A 21,612-nucleotide genomic window follows, 5' to 3' on the forward strand; every position below is an offset into this window, starting at 1 on the left:
GGCGAATTGCTTTTATCCTAATTGTTGTGATAAACTTATTAAATAGGTAAGTATCAACTCTATTTGATAAGTTTTATTCGAATGCACTCTGCGTTAGCGGAGTGCAGCCTAAAGAATGGAACTGAGCGATTTGCACGAACTTAAAAGTTAGTTTAATAAAGGGAAATTATACAATTAGTATTGATGTTTCCGAGACAGTTCCAAATATCAAATATACAGTATACGCAAGCAGGGGAACTATTAGAATGGCCTTTACAAGTATATAGGGTGTGTTTGGAGCAAGGGTTATTGCTGAAATTGTCATTTACAAAAAGTATCCGCGCTCGATGAGGCTTAACTTTTTCGATCACCGAACTTTGTTTTGGTCACCAAATCGTCAATTTTAGTCCGAATTGGCTCATTTTTTGTCGGCATGCTCCACTTGAGCCATAGTTTTGGATAAAACAAAAAAATCTGGCACAGCGAACCATTTTGGACAAGTTTTTACCCATTTCCAAAAAAAAAGTGTCCGCGCTCGATGAGGCTTAATTTTTCGATCACCGAACATTGTTTTGGTCACCAAATCGTCAATTTCTGTCCGAATTGGCTCATTTTCTGTGGGCATGCTCCACTTGAGCCATAGTTTAGGATAAAACAAAAAAATCTGGCACAGAGAACCATTTTGGACAAGTTTTTACCGATTTCCAAAAAAGTATCAGCGCTCGATGAGGCTTAACTTTTTCGATCACCGAACTTTGTTTTGGTCACCAAATCGTCAATTTCTGTCCAAATTGGCTCATTTTCTGTAGGCATGCTCCACATGAGCCATAGTTTGGGATAAAACAAACAAAATCTGGCACAGCGAACCATTTTGGACAAGTTTTTACCGATTTCCAAAAAAGTATCCGCGCTCGATGAGGCTTAACTTTTTCGATCACCGAGGCTTTTTGAGGCTCTAAAGAGTGTAAATATCGAATAAAAGTATTCTATGAGGTTTGAATACTCAAAAGAAAAAGCCTACAACACCTGGTGTTCCCAAGCGGTCACCCATCCAAGTACTAACCAGGCCCAATGTTGCTTAACTTCGGTGATCGGACGAGAACCGGTGCATTCAACATGGTATGGTCGTAGGCATTTGCGTGAGCGGGAGCGAAATTATATACAACAGTATTGTATTGTAGTCTTATATTCATATATAGGATTACTTTAACTGGCCGCCTTGCGGTTTGCAAAATAGTCACTTAATACATGCAATTTTAGCCACGGTTGTGTTATAATTTATGCAATTCGTAGCCAAACAGTGTATTATGACAAACGCGCAAACTTTTTGCTTCCAATCATCCACAATACAGTGGAACGGCAGCAAAACAAAGCACAGTTGAATTGGGTACGGGGAACCTGTATAACCGGACATTGAACCGGAAGCATGACTTCAGTGGGTTTAGGCCGGTAATTGGGAAAATCAGTGGCGAATTGCTTTTATCCTAATTGTTGTGATAAACTTATTAAATAGGTAAGTATCAACTCTATTTGATAAGTTTTATTCGAATGCACTCTGCGTTAGCGGAGTGCAGCCTAAAGAATGGAACTGAGCGATTTGCACGAACTTAAAAGTTAGTTTAATAAAGGGAAATTATACAATTAGTATTGATGTTTCCGAGACAGTTCCAAATATCAAATATACAGTATACGCAAGCAGGGGAACTATTAGAATGGCCTTTACAAGTATATAGGGTGTGTTTGGAGCAAGGGTTATTGCTGAAATTGTCATTTACAAAAAGTATCCGCGCTCGATGAGGCTTAACTTTTTCGATCACCGAACTTTGTTTTGGTCACCAAATCGTCAATTTTAGTCCGAATTGGCTCATTTTTTGTCGGCATGCTCCACTTGAGCCATAGTTTTGGATAAAACAAAAAAATCTGGCACAGCAAACCATTTTGGACAAGTTTTTACCCATTTCCAAAAAAAAGTGTCCGCGCTCGATGAGGCTTAATTTTTCGATCACCGAACATTGTTTTGGTCACCAAATCGTCAATTTCTGTCCGAATTGGCTCATTTTCTGTGGGCATGCTCCACTTGAGCCATAGTTTAGGATAAAACAAAAAAATCTGGCACAGAGAACCATTTTGGACAAGTTTTTACCGATTTCCAAAAAAGTATCAGCGCTCGATGAGGCTTAACTTTTTCGATCACCGAACTTTGTTTTGGTCACCAAATCGTCAATTTCTGTCCAAATTGGCTCATTTTCTGTAGGCATGCTCCACTTGAGCCATAGTTTGGGATAAAACAAACAAAATCTGGCACAGCGAACCATTTTGGACAAGTTTTTACCGATTTCCAAAAAAGTATCCGCGCTCGATGAGGCTTAACTTTTTCGATCACCGAGGCTTTTTGAGGCTCTAAAGAGTGTAAATATCGAATAAAAGTATTCTATGAGGTTTGAATACTCAAAAGAAAAAGCCTACAACACCTGGTGTTCCCAAGCGGTCACCCATCCAAGTACTAACCAGGCCCAATGTTGCTTAACTTCGGTGATCGGACGAGAACCGGTGCATTCAACATGGTATGGTCGTAGGAATTTGCGTGAGCGGGAGCGAATTTATATACAACAGTATTGTATTGTAGTCTTATTTTCATATATAGGATTACTTTAACTGGCCGCCTTGCGGTTTGCAAAATAGTCACTTAATACATGCAATTTTAGCCACGGTTGTGTTATAATTTATGCAATTCGTAGCCAAACAGTGTATTATGACAAACGCGCAAACTTTTGCTTCCAACCATCCACAATACAGTGGAACGGCAGCAAAACAAAGCACAGATGAATTGGGTACGGGGAACCTGTATAACCGGACATTGAACCGGAAGCATGACTTCAGTGGGTTTAGGCCGGTAATTGGGAAAATCAGTGGCGAATTGCTTTTAGCCTAAATGTTGTGAATGATGATTACAACGCTATTAATGTCACTTTCGGATCAGTACCTCAAAGTGTGATAGGAAAGCCACAAGCAAGTACTCCACTTGGTGTAGGAACGTCCTTTGGGAGTGAGTCTTTTTTAAAAAGAGATTTTTCACTAAAAGTTGCTTAAGTTTTAAAATCCTGACTTTTCTCTTACCTTTTTCTCTTACCTTTTTGCTCTTAGCCTTCGCTCTTTAAAAGTTCTTTTAAATGCACGCCTCATCAGCTCTAGCTTTTTAAGTTGTTTAAGTTAGAGAGCTCCCTTTCAATCGTTTACGAGTTTTTAAGCTGTTTTCCCCAATGGGGGAGAACACTTTCCCTTCAATAATAGCCCCAACCGTGAGCGAAAATCGAAACATGTATTCCACTGCAATCCAAAACGGCCTTTCAAAAGTAACAGCTTCTAATGACTTTCAAATCATGCAAATTATCCCTCCTTTTACTAAATCGATGCTTGCAAACACAGGGTCTTTGAACGATGCTTACATTCAGTGTGCTAAATCGATTCTGAAAGAGTTCCCACAAGAAATACGATCTCAAATAACCATTAGCAGAACATTCGCGCAGATAAGAGAAAAAACGCTGCACACACTGAGCGTTACTTCCCCTCCAACTGTTAGAACGCAATATCACTCGATAAGATCGCGAGGCCTCAATTTGCTGCGCAAAACTGTATTTCCAATGGGCAAGCATATCCTCAACAAAGAAAGAAATTTCTACCACAGAAGATACAACATTAAATTTGTAAATCTTCCGTACGTTTGTTCGGATACCGAAACTCTTAAATTGATCGAACTCCCAGAGGGAATAGAGCACAACCCGACAATCAATCGCATGAAAGTAAATATTGATGGGGACTTTATTTTCGACAGATATGCAATTTTAAGTGTTACTGTCCACAATACTAACGAAGAGGAAAAGCTAAGAAAATGGTCCTATGAGAGCAAAATTGCCGATTTTAAAGACTGGAATGGCCTAGAAATCAAATTCCATGTTCCCGCGCTCCATAGCTGTAGTTTTTGCGAAGAAAAAAGCCGCCAATATATTGGACACCATAAAGACTGGTGCTTTCTATGGCAAAAGGAAATGCATAAAGTTGAAAGGCAAAACCGTCAAAATGTACGCACAGAACAGAAAAACACCCATCTGAAAACACAAGAAACAAATCCTGACAACGCCCAGGAACAAGAAATGCTCGATCAAGACTCTTTTGGCAATCTAACTATAGACGGAGAAGAAATTCAAGAAACGTTTGTAGTAGAAATTTGTAGCGGATCAACAGAAACTTCGAACTTTTATAAAGTATTTAAACGAGAAATGGCTCCCATATTGAAAAAAGTTTTCAACAATGTAGTGAACACCAATAGACTTCCAGACAACCAACAAATTGCAATATTGAAACTCCTTCCAAAAACCGAAAACCCCAAAACAGTAGACGAGTTCACACCCATAAGCCTGCTGAACACTGACTTAAAAATTCTGTCGCATATTTTAGCTAACAGGCTAATCAAAAACCTCGAAGACGTAATTGGTCAACATCAACATGCCTACCTAAACAAACGACAAATTAATATCGCACTGATTAAGGTACGCAAAGCTCACAAACAATTGAATAACAGTAAATGTATCGTAAATCTAGACTTCTCGAAAGCTTTTGACAAAGTAGATAGGGATAATATATTCGCTCTTCTCGATAGAATTGGTGTAGATAATTTTACGAAATCTGCAATAAAAGCAATATATAAGCAAACCAAAGCAATTATTGAAATCAATGGCTACCTCTCACAGACAATTGTTCTCGAACGTGGAGTAGGACAAGGTTGTCCTCTATCAGCTATGCTTTTTATTCTTGCTATTGAGCCGTTACTTTGTTCTGTTGACAACTCAACTCACATCAAAGGTTTCGTAAACGCAAAAACTGTTGCTTATGCTGATGACATTACATGTCTAGTTCATAAATCATCGATTGAAGCGCTCTTTGATACTGTAAAAGAATTTTGTGATCAAACTCAGCTAGAAATTAATGTGAAAAAGAGCGAAATCCTATCTACTACCAACATTCCCTTTTATAAAACTGTGCAATCAACAAAAATCCTTGGTATAGTTTTCCACGCTGACAAATCTCAACCGAATCTTCTTGGTCTCCTGAAAACACAAATAGCCATCTACAGTCGTTTTATTTCACGAGCGAAAACACTGAAAGCCAAGAAAAATATTATTGAAACATTCATTCTTCCAAAATTCCTTTACTATGCTCGACACACAGACACGACCATGAAAATGAAAAGCTTGGGAATAATGCAGAACCTCGTTAACAACCTTTTGAAAGCTGGTCAGAAAATGGAAATTAGAAGCGAAGTCCTATACCAGTCATCAGCTAGAGGCGGGATCTCCCTTCCACACATTATCTCAAAAATTGTTTCTGCAAAACTTTTTGACGAATTAAATTCATCTGACGAGAACTCGATCACCTTTTCGAAAGAACTATCCATTTTAATAACCTCTTTAAAGCTCAAAGTTGTCCAGAACGAGAATGTTCTACTTCTAATCAAAAACAACAGAGAATCCTCGCTCAGGTTGCATAATCACATGAAAACAAAAGAAATCTACTGGTACATAATCAATGAAATTTTCCCCTTCAGTTTTATTGAAAATTGTTTACGCAAAGCTGTCATTAAATACCATTGTTCAACGGAAGAATTAACCCGCTTTTGTGCAGATATTTGGAAAGTAAACAAGCTCCTACCTCAACATCAAAATTTGTTGTATCGACTAGCATTCAACTGTCTCGTTGACAAACAAGTCAGATGGCTGAAAAATTTCTCTGACACGCCACTTTGCAGTTTCTGTGAAAACAAATTCGAAACATCTGAACACTTAGTTTTTGAATGCGACAAATTAACTGCAGCAAGAAATATATTACAATTGACGAACTGGCGTCAGATATTTGTCCATATGAGAGTCGAAACTCTACGATTTACTGCAAGTGTTTTAAACGGATCATGGCAAGAAACTCCTGAGCAAACTAAAAACTATTTAAACTTTTTACTCAATCTCTAATGTTGTCTCTTTCAAGCGACTTGCAATTCTCTTATTAGCATTTGTAAATACCTACTTCGGAAGTTTTTAATTAATGGCCTAATTGCTGTGTAAAGCCTAATTGGTGTGTCTTAGCCTATTTTTGTAACTATTTGTAAAGCTTCAACGATGAAACCTAGTGAATTTCCTTTTAATTTCTTTGTAAATACCAAATGTAACGTTTCGTCAATACTTACCTTCTTTGTAACTTTGTAATAACCAAATGTAAAAATAGCATCTGAATTTATTATTTAAAAGCCTAATTGTTTTGATAAACTTATTAAATAGGTAAGTATCAACTCTATTTGATAAGTTTTATTTGAATGCACTCTGCGTTAGCGGAGTGCAGCCTAAAGAATGGAACTGAGCGATTTGCACTAACTTAAAAGTTAGTTTAATAAAGGGAATTTATACAATTAGTATTGATGTTTCCGAGACAGTTCCAAATATCAAATATACAGTATACGCAAGCAGGGGAACTATTAGAATGGCCTTTACAAGTATATGGGGTGTGTTTGGAGCAATGGTTATTGCTGAAATTGTCATTTACAAAAAGTATCCCCGCTCGATGAGGCTTAACTTTTTCGATCACCGAACTTTGTTTTGATCACCAAACCGTCAATTTTAGTCCGAATTAGCTCATTTTTTGTGGGCATGCTCCACTTGAGCCATAGTTGGGGATAAAGTAAAAGATTGGGCACAGCGAACCGGTTTGGTCAAGTTTTTACCGATTTCCAAAAAAGTATCCGCGCTCGATGAGGCTTAACTTTTTCGATCACCGAACTTTGTTTTGGTCACCAAATCGTCAATTTCTGTCCGAATTGGCTCACTTTCTGTGGGCATGCTCCACTTGAGCCATAGTTGGGGATAAAACAAAAAAATCTGGCACAGCGAACCATTTTGGACAAGTTTTTACCGATTTCCAAAAAAGTATCCGCGCTCGACGAGGCTTAACTTTTTCGCTCACCGAGGCTTTTTGAGGCTCTAAAAAGTGTAAATATCGAATAAAAGTATTCTATGAGGTTTGAATACTCAAAAAAAGCCTACAACACCTGGTGTTCCCAAGCGGTCACCCATCCAAGTACTAACCAGGCCCAATGTTGCTTAACTTCGGTGATCGGACGAGAACCGGTGCATTCAACATGGTATGGTCGTAGGCATTTGCGTGAGCGGGAGCGAATTTATATACAACAGTATTGTATTGTAGTCTTATATTCATATATAGGATTACTTTAACTGGCCGCCTTGCGGTTTGCAAAATAGTCACTTAATACATGCAATTTTAGCCACGGTTGTGTTATAATTTATGCAATTCGTAGCCAAACAGTGTATTATGACAAACGCGCAAATTTTTTGCTTCCAACCATCCACAATACAGTGGAACGGCAGCAAAACAAAGCACAGATGAATTGGGTACGGGGAACCTGTATAACCGGACATTGAACCGGAAGCATGACTTCAGTGGGTTTAGGCCGGTAATTGGGAAAATCAGTGGCGAATTGCTTTTAGCCTAATTGTTGTGATAAACTTATTAAATAGGTAAGTATCAACTCTATTTGATAAGTTTTATTTGAATGCACTCTGCGTTAGCGGAGTGCAGCCTAAAGAATGGAACTGAGCGATTTGCACTAACTTAAACGTTAGTTTAATAAAGGGAAATTATACAATTAGTATTGATGTTTCCGAGACATTTCCAAATATCAAATATACAGTATATGCAAGCAGGGGAACTATTAGAATGGCCTTTACAAGTATATGGGGTGTGTTTGGAGCAATGGTTATTGCTGAAATTGTCATTTACAAAGAGTATCCGCGCTCGATGAGGCTTAACTTTTTCGATCACCGAACATTGTTTTGATCACCAAGTCGTCAATTTTAGTCCGAATTGGCTCATTTTTTGTGGGCATGCTCCACGTGAGTCATAGTTTGGGATAAAAAAAAAAATTGGGCACAGCGAACCGTTTTGGTTAAGTTGTTACCAATTTCCAAAAAAGTATCCGCGCTCGATGAGGCTTAACTTTTTCGATCACCGAACTTTGTTTTGGTCACCAAATCGTCAATTTTAGTCCGAATTGGCTCATTTTTTGTGGGCATGCTCCACTTGAGCCATAGTTTGGGATAAAACAAAAAAATTTGGCGCAGCGAACCATTTTGGACAAGTTTTTACCGATTTCCAAAAAAGTATCCGCGCTCGATGAGGCTTAACTTTTTCGATCAACGAGGCTTTTTGAGGCTCTAAAAAGTGTAAATATCGAATAAAAGTATTCTATGAGGTTTGAATACTCAAAGGAAAAAGCCTACAACACCTGGTGTTCCCAAGCGGTCATCCATCCAAGTACTAACCAGGCCCAATGTTGCTTAACTTCGGTGATCGGACGAGAACCGGTGCATTCAACATGGTATGGTCGTAGGCATTTGCGTGAGCGGGAGCGAATTTATATACAACAGTATTGTATTGTAGTCTTATATTCATATATAGGATTACTTTAACTGGCCGCCTTGCGGTTTGCAAAATAGTCACCTAATACATGCAATTTTAGCCACGGTTGTGTTATAATTTATGCAATTCGTAGCCAAACAGTGTATTATGACAAACGCGCAAACTTTTTGCTTCCAACCATCCACAATAAAGTGGAACGGCATCAAAACAAAGCACAGATGAATTGGGTACGGGGAACCTGTATAACCGGACATTGAACCGGAAGCATGACTTCAGTGGGTTTAGGCCGGTAATTGGGAAAATCAGTGGCGAATTGCTTTTAGCCTAATTGTTGTGATAAACTTATTAAATAAGTAAGTATCAACTCTATTTGATAAGTTTTATTTGAATGCACTCTGCGTTAGCGGAGTGCAGCCTAAAGAATGGAACTGAGCGATTTGCACTAACTTAAACGTTAGTTTAATAAAGGGAAATTATACAATTATTATTGATGTTTCCGAGACATTTCCAAATATCAAATATACAGTATACGCAAGCAGGGGAACTATTAGAATGGCCTTTACAAGTATATGGGGTGTGTTTGGAGCAATGGTTATTGCTGAAATTGTCATTTACAAAAAGTATCCGCGCTCGATGAGGCTTAACTTTTTCGATCACCGAACATTGTTTTGATCACCAAGTCGTCAATTTTAGTCCGAATTGGCCCATTTTTTGTGGGCATGCTCCACGTGAGTCATAGTTTGGGATAAAATAAAAAAATTGGGCACAGCAAACCGTTTTGGTTAAGTTTTAATCAATTTCCAAAAAAGTATCCGCGCTCGATGAGGCTTAACTTTTTCGATCACCGAACTTTGTTTTGGTCACCAAATCGTCAATTTTAGTCCGAATTGGCTCATTTTTTGTGGGCATGCTCCACTTGAGCCATAATTTGGGATAAAACAAAAAAATCTGGCGCAGCGAAACAATTTGGACAAGTTTTCACCCATTTCCAAAAAAGTATCCGCGCTCGATGAGGCTTAACTTTTTCGATCACCAAACTTTGTTTTGGTCACCAAATCGTCAATTTTTGTCCGAATTGGCTCATTTTCTGTGGGCATGCTCCACTTGAGCCATAGTTTGGGATAAAACAAAAAAATCTGGCACAGCGAACCATTTTGGACAAGTTTTTACCGATTTCCAAAAAAGTATCCGCGCTCGATGAGGCTTAACTTTTTCGATCACCGAGGCTTTTTGAGGCTCTAAAAAGTGTAAATATCGAATAAAAGTATCCTATGAGGTTTGAATACTCAAAAGAAAAAGCCTACAACACCTGGTGTTCCCAAGCGGTCACCCATCCAAGTACTAACCAGGCCCAATGTTGCTTAACTTCGGTGATCGGACGAGAACCGGTGCATTCAACATGGTATGGTCGTAGGCATTTGCGTGAGCGGGAGCGAATTTATATACAACAGTATTGTATTGTAGTCTTATATTCATATATAGGATTACTTTAACTGGCCGCCTTGCGGTTTGCAAAATAGTCACTTAATACATGCAATTTTAGCCACGGTTGTGTTATAATTTATGCAATTCGTAGCCAAACAGTGTATTATGACAAACGCGCAAACTTTTTGCTTCCAACCATCCACAATACAGTGGAACGGCAGCAAAACAAAGCACAGATGAATTGGGTACGGGCAACAGTGGGTTTAGGCCGGTAATTGCGAAAATCAGTGGCGAATTGCTTGTAGCCTAATTGTTGTGATAAACTTATTAAATAGGTAAGTATCAACTCTATTTGATAAGTTTTATTTGAATGCACTCTGTGTTAGCGGAGTGCAGCCTAAAGAATGGAGCTGAGCGATTTGCACTAACTTAAAAGTTAGTTTAATAAAGGGAAATTATACAATTATTATTGATGTTTCCGAGACAGTTCCAAATATCAAATATACAGTATACGCAAGCAGGGGAACTATTAGAATGGCCTTTACAATTATATGGGGTGTGTTTGGAGCAATGGTTATTGCTGAAATTGTCATTTACAAAAAGTATCCGCGCTCGATGAGGCTTAACTTTTTCGATCACCGAACTTTGTTTTGATCACCAAATCGTCAATTTTAGTCCGAATTGGCTCATTTTTTGTGGGCATGCTCCACTTGAGCCATAGTTTGGGATAAATTAAAAAAATTGGGCACAGCGAACTGTTTTGGTTAAGTTTTCACCGATTTCCAAAAAAGTTTCCGCGCTCGATGAGGCTTAACTTTTTCGATCACCGAACTTTGTTTTGTTCACCAAATCGCCAATTTCTGTCCAAATTGGCTCATTTTTTGTGGGCATGCTCCACTTGAGCCATAGTTTGGGATAAAACAAAAAAATCTGGCGCAGCGAACCATTTTGGACAAGTTTTTACCCATTTCCAAAAAAGTATCCGCGCTCGATGAGGCTTAACTTTTTCGATCACCGAACTTTGTTTTGGTCACCAAATCGTCAATTTCTGTCGGAATTGGCACATTTTCTGTGGGCATGCTCCACTTGAGCCATAGTTTGGGATAAAACAAAAAAATCTGGCACAGCGAACCATTTTGGACAAGTTTTTACCGATTTCCAAAAAAGTATCCGCGCTCGATGAGGCTTAACTTTTTCGATCACCGAGGCTTTTTGAGGCTCTAAAAAGTGTAAATATCGAATAAAAGTATCCTATGAGGTTTGAATACTCAAAAGAAAAAGCCTACAACACCTGGTGTTCCCAAGCGGTCACCCATCCAAGTACTAACCAGGCCCAATCTTGCTTGACTTCGGTGATCGGACGAGAACCGGTGCATTCAACATGGTATGGTCGTAGGCATTTGCGTAAGTGGGAGCGAATTTATATACAACAGTATTGTATTGTAGTCTTATATTCATATATAGGATTACTTTAACTGGCCGCCTTGCGGTTTGCAAAATAGTCACTTAATACATGCAATTTTAGCCACGGTTGTGTTATAATTTATGCAATTCGTAGCCAAACAGTGTATTATGACAAACGCGCAAACTTTTTGCTTCCAACCATCCACAATACAGTGGAACGGCAGCAAAACAAATCACAGATGAATTGGGTACGGGGAACCTGTATAACCGGACATTGAACCGGAAGCATGACTTCAGTGGGTTTAGGCCGGTAATTGGGAAATTCAGTGGCGAATTGCTTTTAGCCTAATTGTTGTACATGATGATTAAAAAGCTATTAATGTCACTTTCGGATCAGTACCTCAAAGTGTGATAGGAAAGCCACAAGCAAGTACTCCACTTTGTGCAGGAAAGTCCTTTGGGAGTGAGTCTTTTATAAAAAGAGATTTTTCACTAAAAGTTGCTTTTCCACTAAAAGAGATTTTTAACTTGCTTAAGATCTAAAATCCTGACTTTTCCTCTTATTACTGACTTTTATTTTGCTTTATCTTCCAGTTTCATTCTCACCTTCAAAAGTCTTAAGCTCAAAAGTCTTTACTTTTTCCTAAGTTTTATCCCTCATCTTCAAAATCTTACTAGAGAACTTTTCGAAAAGTCAGAGCCTCTTTGAGGCTGAGTTTTAAAATGAGCCAAAATGAAAGGCTTCTATCTGAAGCCAGAATGACAGCCGACGAAACAACACAAGATGAAAGCGAATTTAATGAAGTGCGAAGTAAAAGAAAAAGGTTCAGAAAACAAGCACAAATTCCAATCACCAACGTTAGACCAATTGTTGTTTCTATTGATCCAAGGCCATCACAAATACAGTTTGCGAGAGCAATCAGATCAAACTTTCCAGTGGTCAAAATAAAGCACATAAGAGAGCTGAAGAACAATACCGATTTTTTTATTCAACCTGAGGACCTCGCTTCTAGAGAATGTCTAATGCTGACCGTAAACCTAACTCAAGCCTTTCCTAATGCTGCTGTGAATGCCAGAAACACACTTCCCTAGCCAAAAACCAAACCAAGCTTCGTGATTGTAAATGTGCATCACAGCATTAGTGAAGATGAGATAAAAGCTGAGCTCCTAAACAACAACGCAATGAATGTCAGCAAAGTTACACGAATAACAAGCCGAGCAACTGGCCAACCAACAAAATTAATTCGAGTCATAACTGATTCCAATAATCATGTTTGTGCAGCTCAAAAGCATGGTGTCAAAATAGGTTGGCAGTTATACCGATGTGAAGCAAGCCGAGAACCACCCCACGTAAGGCAATGTTTCAAATGCCAACAATTTGGCCACTCTGCTAAAGAATGCAGAAACGCCATTCGATGCCTCCGCTGCTCGCAGGAGCACAGGGTTAAAGAATGCACTGTTCAAAAAGAAAACGCTAAGTGTTCAAACTATTAAACTGTGGTGGTGCGCATGCGACAGTTTATCGCGGCTGTCCGGCCTATCAGCAAAAGCTAACTGAGGTTTCAAGAAAGATAAATGAGAATAAATACTCTGACGTAGCAAAAAGTTTCAAACCGCAAAATAACACTGAACTCCCGCCACAAACCGAAAAAATAGTGTTTTAGCAGCTGAAGTCCTGAGTAAAATACGAACAGTTCTCAATACCATGTCTTACAGTGATATAATAAACATTGTCTCAAACAGAGCCTCACGCATCTTCAATGAAAAAATTGATGGTCAAAGAATACACGAGAGCATTAAAAGTGCAAATATCACCTCTGTTAATACAATGCCGCCTAACAACCTAGCAAATAGCCAAAACTTTACCCAAAATGGATAAGCTAAAAATTTTGCAATGGAACTGTCGAGGTCTAAATAACAAAATAAACGATCTGATTTTATTTTCGGCTGAAACAGACATAGATATAATTTGCGTAAATGAAGTGACAAAATGGCAGAAGACAACCCCTCTCAGTAATTATATTGTTGCAACAGAAACTTATGCCAACAGTCATCATGGTTCTGTTATCTTAACAAAGAACAACATTGTCATAAAGCGAGTAGAACCAGTTGAAAAAGAAAACGATTACCGAGGGAAAACCGTAGAAATTCTGAAACTATGCATCACGCTACCGTTTTTTGGGGACTTTTGGATAATATCTGTTTACAATTCACCTGGAAAACCACTTCCACTTGAAAAAATATTCTCAGAAAGTATGTCAAATGCTTTTGTATGTGGTGACTTCAACTCTCCACACCAAGAACGAAACTGCTCCTATGATTCCGAAAACGGCGAGAAGCTTTTAAATCTAATTGAAAAAGGCCATTTTAAATTGCTAAACAACGGTCACTACACATACCAATCGGTTGACGGAAAAAGCAGGAATATGTTCGATCTGCACTTTTGCAATAGTACAGTTTTTACGCATTTTAACAATTTTGAAGTCTCAGAGGATCTAGGCAGTAACCATAGAACCACAATTACAACGTTGAACCTCAAAATAAGCAAAATGTTTGAATTGAAATCTAAAATTGACCTCAGAATATTTAAAGAAAACACAAAAAAATCTTATAGATCATCGAACCTTTGGCCTGCGCAGTATCCGGGAAAGGATGATCTAAATCAGTTTAGCAGTAGCCTGGTTGAATTAATACATAAATCGCTGGAAAATTCCTATGCCATAAAAAACAAATTCCCTTACAGTATTGAGACACGAAAATTGATAAAACTGAAAAGAAGAAAACGAAGACAGCTCAAAAGTGCTTTCAGCGAAGATTTTAGGTCTCTAAGAACCGAGATAAATTATCTACAAAAAGAAATCAAACGATCAATAAGACAATCCGAAGAAAGAAAAAGAGCAAAAATTCTGGAACGTGCAAGCGATAAGGGCAGCAAAGGTTTTTGGAGAGCAATAAAAGAAATAACAAATGATCACGAGTCAAAACAGAACACTAGGGACTATCCCGATTTAAACTATAAGGAGTCACAGGCAGTCACCGATCAGGAAAAAAGCGAGCTGTTCAAGCAATTGCTAAAGGATACCATGAAAGATCACACACCAGTTTCATCAGCAATTGCTGAACACTGCGAGAAAATTGAAAATGAAACTAAAGTGGTTCTAGGCACAGTTGTAGACAACGAGCAGCTTTGTGTTGTGATCACAACAAAGGAATTTGATGAAATTTTGAGAGAATCGAGAAAGTCATGCCTAGGTCCTGATAAAATCTGCTACAAACTACTCAGAGAGTTACCAAGAAATGTTAAAGCCCTAGTCTGCATCCTAATATCTAGCTCAATTAACAACTCGTATGTTCCAGTAAATTGGAAGGAAGCGCAGATAAAAATGATACCAAAGCAAGACAAAGACTGCTCAAAGGCTGAAAATTATCGACCCATTAGTCTTACAAATTGCCTCGCCAAAGTGTGTGAAACTGTTGTAAAAAACATTGTCTTAGTACACTGCGAAAGTCTAAATGTTTTTGGCGAAACTCAGAGCGCAAACAGGAAACATCGCTGTGCCACAGACAACCTTATCAAACTCACTCAGCATGTTAGTGAAGCTTTTCAGTGGTCCGAAATGGTTGGTTTAGTGTGCTTGGATGTTGAAAAAGCGTTTGATGCTGTATGGCGTCTAGGGTTGATACACAAATTATATTCAATTGAGCTACAGATCCCAATTATTAAGTGGATAAACTCATTCTTGTCACAAAGGAATGTATACGTAAAGTAAATTCCACCGTAAGTTCCAGCTTCTGCCCGACAGCCGGAGTGCCTCAAGGCAGCGTAATTGCTCCCATTCTCTTTCTTATATACGTTAGCCGATGATTAAAGAACTTCAAATTAAACTAACCAATGGGTATATTAGTCAGGCAATAAAACACAACATACAATCTGTAATAGATCTAATACACAAAAAACGGCAGTGCCCGCTAAACACTTGCAAAAGTACTCTCGACCACCTTCAATACAAAAAAATGATGATTAACTGGCGCACTATGGATGTTCGGCGTAGATAGAAGAACAAAATACTGTCGAATGACAGAACAAGGATCGAGCCCCAGCGTATCCCTAGTTTGAAGATCATTAATCGTTTTCCAGCACAGATTGGTAGTCGGACTGAAGTCAATGGAAAACTTGGGAAAATAATCTAAAGGAATACGAAGACAAAACTGGGAAAAAAGGAGGTGAAACTACATTTCGAAATCTGGGCAGAAAAAAAAACATACGAAATAGATAACCAGCAAACAAAAAAAAACGGATAAGCTAAAAATTTTGCAATGGAACTGTCGAGGTCTAAATAACAAAATAAACGATCTGATTTTATTTTCGGCTGAAACAGACATAGATATAATTTGCGTAAATGAAGTGAAAAAATGGCAGAAGACAACCCCTCTCAGTAATTATATTGTTGCAACAGAAACTTATGCCAACGGTCATCATGGTTCTGTTATCTTAACAAAGAACAACATTGTCATAAAGCGAGTAGAACCAGTTGAAAAAGAAAACGATTACCGAGGGAAAACCGTAGAAATTCTGAAACTATGCATCACGCTACCTTTTTTTGGGGACTTTTGGATAATATCTGTTTACAATTCACCTGGAAAACCACTTCCACTTGAAAAAATATTCTCAGAAAGTATGTCAAATGCTTTTGTATGTGGTGACTTCAACTCTCCACACCAAGAACGAAACTGCTCCTATGATTCCGAAAACGGCGAGAAGCTTTTAAATCTAATTGAAAAAGGCCATTTTAAATTGCTAAACAACGGTCACTACACATACCAATCGGTTGACGGAAAAAGCAGGAATATGCTCGATCTGCACTTTTGCGATAGTACAGTTTTTGCGCATTTTAACAATTTTGAAGTCTCAGAGGATCTAGGCAGTGACCATAGAACCACAATTACAACGTTGAACCTCAAAACAAGCAAAATGTTTGAATTGAAATCTAAAATTGACCTCAGAATATTTAAAGAAAACACAAAAAAATTTTATAGATCATCGAACCTTTGGCCTGCGCAGTATCCGGGAAAGGATGATCTAAATCAGTTTAGCAGTAGCCTGGTTGAATTAATACATAAATCGCTGGAAAATTCCTATGTCATAAAAAACAAATTCCCTTACAGTATTGAGACACGAAAATTGATAAAACTGAAATGAAGAAAACGAAGACAGCTCAAAAGTGCTTTCAGCGAAGATTTTAGGTCTCTAAGACCCGAGATAAATTATCTACAAAAAGAAATCAAACGATCAATAATGGAATCCAAACTAAACTTGGGAAAATAATCTAAAGGAAAATAATCTAAATAATCGAAAGGAATGGAAAACTTGGGAAAATAATCTAAAGGAATACGAAGACAAAACTGGGAAAAAAGGAGGTGAAACTACATTTCGAAATCTGGGCAGAAAAAAAAACATACGAAATAGATAACCAGCAAACAAAAAAAACAGCAAATCATTAGCCAGCAGCGCGGTTGTGAGGGGGGTTGAACTGGAAGAGCTCTGTACCAACAACTACGGTTCGAGTCCAACTCTCTTCAACTCTTGCTATTTGATTTATTCTCTATCTCGGTTAAAGCGTCAGTTACCTACAGCGAGCTCAAAAAGATTTACTTTACGTGTCAAAGCAGAGCAAAATGGCGCAGCGGTGAAATACGAGAAAACGAAATTGACAAGTCAAATCGACAGGAGTTCGAAGCCGCGAAGTATCAACTTGCGAATGTTATCCTACATTTTATATTTCTGACAAATGCGTCTCTCAAACTTATCAGACATGTTACAAGTATGTGGCCAGCCGCCCGCTTAGTAAATTCGGGGCCAGATACAACTCACTTTTATTCCATTTCGCTCCTTTGTCTCCTTCTGTTCAGCCAGCCGCTCGCTTAGCAAAATCGGGGCTGAATAGATTACCAAAGCCTTCCTCCCATAACTTTCATCCCTTTTGTTCTTTTTACTCAACACTCCACTGATTTATTTAAGCAACAAGTTAGTCTACTATTATAGTTTTGTGCTACGCGCGGTTTGGTTTCAGTGGTTTTACGGTTTAGGTCAGCGCAGCACTTTTTATCACATCATTATTTCTTTTAATTGGAGTTGAAAACTGTTTTGTTTTAGATCTCAATTCTATTATCTTCAATTTAAACGAACTCTTTCTTTTCAATAACAACAACGAAATTATTTGTATTTAAAGTGATGAGATTTTACAACTTGATTTGAACCAGAAAACATATTCTATTTGGATGAACTCCGAGAAAAATTAAAGTGAAGTGAAGCACGACGGTTTGGTCCAGTGCACTAACCGATCAGCAGATGCGCAGAAGTTTAAATCTTCAATTTAAACGAACTCTTTCTTTTCAATAACAACAACGAAATTATTTGTATTTAAAGTGATGAGATTTTACAACTTGATTTGAACCAGAAAACATATTCTATTTGGATGAACTCCGAGAAAAATTAAAGTGAAGTGAAGCACGACGGTTTGGTCCAGTGCGCTAACCGATCAGCAGATGCGCAGAAGGTGTTTCGAGCCCCACCAAAGAACATCGATTCTTTCTTTTCTTATTTTAACTTGCAAATTTATTTTATTTTGTTTTTTTTCTGTTTGTTTGTTTAGTTTGGATCAGTTTTCATAAGAGATTACTTACCTGAAGCAATTGAAACTCGTCCATCATACCCTACGAGGCTAGCCAAGAGATCAAACGACCAATTCAAGTACAATGTCGATATCAGCCAGTAGAAGTCCTTCACGGCACTTGAAATGGCTGAGTCCACCTGACGTTGAAGAAATGTTTTTATACAGTAATTTCCAAAACTCAATTTTAACAAGAACTCAAACTCTTTCTTAATGTATATAAACTTTCTTCACCGAATGGTTGTACATAAATTGTGTGTATATAGGGCGAATTGCTTTTAGCCTAATTGTTATGATAAACTTATTAAATAGGTAAGTATCAACTCTATTTGATAAGTTTTATTTAAATGCACTCTGCGTTAGTGGAGTGCAGCCTAAAGAATGGAACTGAGCGATTTGCACTAACGTAAAATTTAGTTTAATAAAGGGAAATTATACAATTAGTATTGATGTTTCCGAGACAGTTCTAAATATCAAATATACAGTATACGCAAGCAGGGGAACTATTAGAATGACCTTTACAAGTATATAGGGTGTGTTTGGAGCAAGGGTTATTGCTGAAATTGTCATTTACAAAAAGTATCCGCGCTCGATGAGGCTTAACTTTTTCGATCACCGCACTTTGTTTTGGTCACCAAATCGTCAATTTTAGTCCGAATTGGCTCATTTTTTGTGGGCATGCTCCACTTGAGCCGTAATTTGGGATAAAACAAAAAGAATGGGCACAGCGAACCATTTTGGACAAGTTTTTACCGATTTCCAAAAAAGTAACCGCGCTCGATGAGGCTTAACTTTCGATCACCGAACTTTGTTTTGGTCACCAAATCGTCAATTTCTGTCCGAATTGGCTCATTTTTTGTGGGCATGCTCCACTTGAGCCATAGATTGGGATAAAATAAAAAAATTGGGCACAGCGAACCATTTTGGACAAGTTTTCACCGATTTCCAAAAAAGTATCCGCGCTCGATGAGGCTTAACTTTTTCGATCACCGAGGCTTTTTGAGGCTCTAAAAAGTGTAAATATCGAATAAAAGTATTCTATGAGGTTTGAATACTCAAAAGAAAAAGCCTACAACGCCTGGTGTTCCCAAGCGGTCACCCATCCAAGTACTAACCAGGCCCAATGTTGCTTAACTTCTGTGATCGGACGAGAACCGGTGCATTCAACATGGTATGGTCGTAGGCATTTGCGTGAGCGGGAGCGAATTTATATACAACAGTATTGTATTGTAGTCTTATATTCATATATAGGATTACTCTAACTGGCCGCCTTGCGGTTTGCAAAATAGTCACTTAATACATGCAATTTTAGCCACGGTTATGTTATAATTTATGCAATTCGTAGCCATACAGTGTATTATGACAAACGCGCAAACTTTTTGCTTCCAACCAACCACAATACAGTGAAACGGCAGCAAAACAAAGCACAGATGAATTGGGTACGGGGAACCTGTATAACTGGACATTGAATCGGAAGCATGACTTCAGTGGGTTTAGGCCGGTAATTGGGAAAATCAGTGGCGAATTGCTTTTAGCCTAATTGTTGTGATAAACTTATTAAATAGGTAAGTATCAACTCTTTTTGATAAGTTTTATTTGAATGCACTCTGCGTTAGCGGATTGCAGCCTAAAGAATGCAACTGAGCGATTTGCACTAACTTAAAAGTTAGTTTAATAAAGGGAAATTATACAATTAGTATTGATGTTTCCGAGACAGTTCCAAATATCAAATATACAGTATACGCAAGCAGTGGAACTGTTAGAATGGCCTTTACAAGTATATGGGTTGTGTTTGGAGCAATGGTTATTGCTGAAATTGTCATTTACAAAAAGTATCCGCGCTCGATGAGGCCTAACTTTTTCCATCACCGAACTTTGTATTGGTCACCAAATCGTCAATTTTAGTCCGATTTGGCTCATTTTTTGTGGGCATGCTCCACTTGAGCCATAATTTAGGATAAAACAAAAAGATTGGGCACAGCGAACCATTTTGGACAAGTTTTTACCGATTTCCAAAAAAGTAACCGCGCTCGATGAGGCTTAACTTTCGATCACCGAACTTTGTTTTGGTCACCAAATCGTCAATTTCTGTCCGAATTGGCTCATTGTTTGTGGTCATGCTCCACTTGAGCCATAATTTAGGATAAAACAAAAAGGTTGGGCACAGCGAACCATTTTGGACAAGTTTTTACCAATTTCCAAAAAAGTATCCGCGCTCGATGAGGCTTAACTTTTTCGATCACCGAGGCTTTTTGAGGCTCTAAAAAGTGTAAATATCGAAAAAAAGTATTCTATGAGGTTTGAATACTCAAAAGAAAAAGCCTACAACACCCGGTGTTCCCAAGCGGTCACCCATCCAAGTACTAACCAGGCCCAATGTTGCTTAACTTCGAAGATCGGACGAGAACCGGTGCATTCAACATGGTATGGTCGTAGGCATTTGCGTGAGTGGGAGCGAATTTATATACAACAGTATTGTATTGTAGTCTTATATTCATATAGAGGATCACTTTAACTCGCCGCTTTGCGGTTTGCAAAATAGTCACTTAATACATGCAATTTTAGCCACGGTTGTGTTATAATTTATGCAATTCGTAGCCATACAGTGTATTATGACAAACGCGCAAACTTTTTGCTTCCAACCATCCACAATACAGTGGAACGGCAGCAAAACAAAGCACAGATGAATTGGGTATAGGGAACCTGTATAACCGGACATTGAACCGGAAGCATGACTTCAGTGGGTTTAGGCCGGTAATTGGGAAAATCAGTGGCGAATTGCTTTTAGCCTAAAAGTCACTTAATACATGCACTTTCATCCGTCTCAACTTTTCAGACAATTCCAAACTGAGAACAATGAAACTATGATGCCAAACACCTCCAAAAACAGAACAAAACTTAGTGCAATGCACTAATAACGGTTAAAATTCTGACATCCACACAATGAGGTTCGAGTCACACCAACGTCATCAAACATTTAATATCCTGTTTATTTTTTTTGTTTTGATTAATTAACAGTACTTGTTACTTACCTTGTGATAATGAAAGTTGCCGATCACACCATCCCTACGAGGCTAGCCATGAATCCGATCCATTATCTTTTTGAAATGCCAAGTTCAGCCAGTAAAAGCCCTCCATGGTGCTTGAAATGGCTGAGTGCTCCGGATGCAAAAGAAGTCTTTAATACAACAAGAACAGAATCTCAGTTTTAACGAGAACTTTCTGCTTCAATACTTCTTTTTAAACTGAAACTCTTTCTTAATATGTATTAAAATTCTTTTAACGAATGGTTGTACATAAATTGTGTAATTGGGGGCGAATTGCTTTTAGCCTAATTGTTGTGATAAACTTATTAAACAGGTAAGTATCAACTCTATTTGATAAGTTTTATTTAAATGCACTCTGCGTTAGCGGAGTGCAGCCTAAAGAATGGAACTGAGCGATTTGCACTACCGTAAAAGTTAGTTTAACAAAGGGAAATTATACAATTAGTATTGATGTTTCCGAGACAGTTCCAAATATCAAATATACAGTATACGCAAGCAGGGGAACAATTAGAATGGCCTTACAAGTATATGGGGTGTGTTTGGAGCAATGGTTATTGCTGAAATTGTCATTTACAAAAAGTATCCGCGCTCGATGAGGATTAAATTTT

General features: G+C 38.2%; 8 non-coding genes across 8 annotated transcripts; all 8 read right to left on the reverse strand.

Annotated features, from left to right (window-relative positions):
• Positions 1 to 993: 993 nt before the first annotated feature.
• LOC142346878 (5S ribosomal RNA) lies at positions 994 to 1,112 on the reverse strand. The gene has a single exon (XR_012759915.1). It is a non-coding gene; the product is annotated as a 5S ribosomal RNA (ribosomal RNA).
• A 1,326-nt stretch (positions 1,113 to 2,438) lies between these two features.
• LOC142346982 (5S ribosomal RNA) lies at positions 2,439 to 2,557 on the reverse strand. Its single transcript, XR_012760013.1, has one exon. It is a non-coding gene; the product is annotated as a 5S ribosomal RNA (ribosomal RNA).
• A 4,500-nt stretch (positions 2,558 to 7,057) lies between these two features.
• On the reverse strand, positions 7,058 to 7,176 carry LOC142346880 (5S ribosomal RNA). Its single transcript, XR_012759917.1, has one exon. It is a non-coding gene; the product is annotated as a 5S ribosomal RNA (ribosomal RNA).
• A 1,135-nt stretch (positions 7,177 to 8,311) lies between these two features.
• On the reverse strand, positions 8,312 to 8,430 carry LOC142347004 (5S ribosomal RNA). Its single transcript, XR_012760033.1, has one exon. It is a non-coding gene; the product is annotated as a 5S ribosomal RNA (ribosomal RNA).
• A 1,324-nt stretch (positions 8,431 to 9,754) lies between these two features.
• LOC142346881 (5S ribosomal RNA) lies at positions 9,755 to 9,873 on the reverse strand. Its single transcript, XR_012759918.1, has one exon. It is a non-coding gene; the product is annotated as a 5S ribosomal RNA (ribosomal RNA).
• Positions 9,874 to 11,161: 1,288 nt separating this feature from the next.
• On the reverse strand, positions 11,162 to 11,280 carry LOC142347134 (5S ribosomal RNA). The gene has a single exon (XR_012760155.1). It is a non-coding gene; the product is annotated as a 5S ribosomal RNA (ribosomal RNA).
• A 7,743-nt stretch (positions 11,281 to 19,023) lies between these two features.
• LOC142347193 (5S ribosomal RNA) lies at positions 19,024 to 19,142 on the reverse strand. The gene has a single exon (XR_012760209.1). It is a non-coding gene; the product is annotated as a 5S ribosomal RNA (ribosomal RNA).
• Positions 19,143 to 20,276: 1,134 nt separating this feature from the next.
• LOC142347204 (5S ribosomal RNA) lies at positions 20,277 to 20,395 on the reverse strand. The gene has a single exon (XR_012760219.1). It is a non-coding gene; the product is annotated as a 5S ribosomal RNA (ribosomal RNA).
• Between the last annotated feature and the right edge of the window lie 1,217 nt (positions 20,396 to 21,612).

This window comes from Convolutriloba macropyga, chromosome 9 (assembly GCF_964194025.1).
Source record: "Convolutriloba macropyga chromosome 9, txConMacr16.3, whole genome shotgun sequence".
Lineage (NCBI taxonomy): Eukaryota > Metazoa > Xenacoelomorpha > Acoela > Convolutidae > Convolutriloba > Convolutriloba macropyga.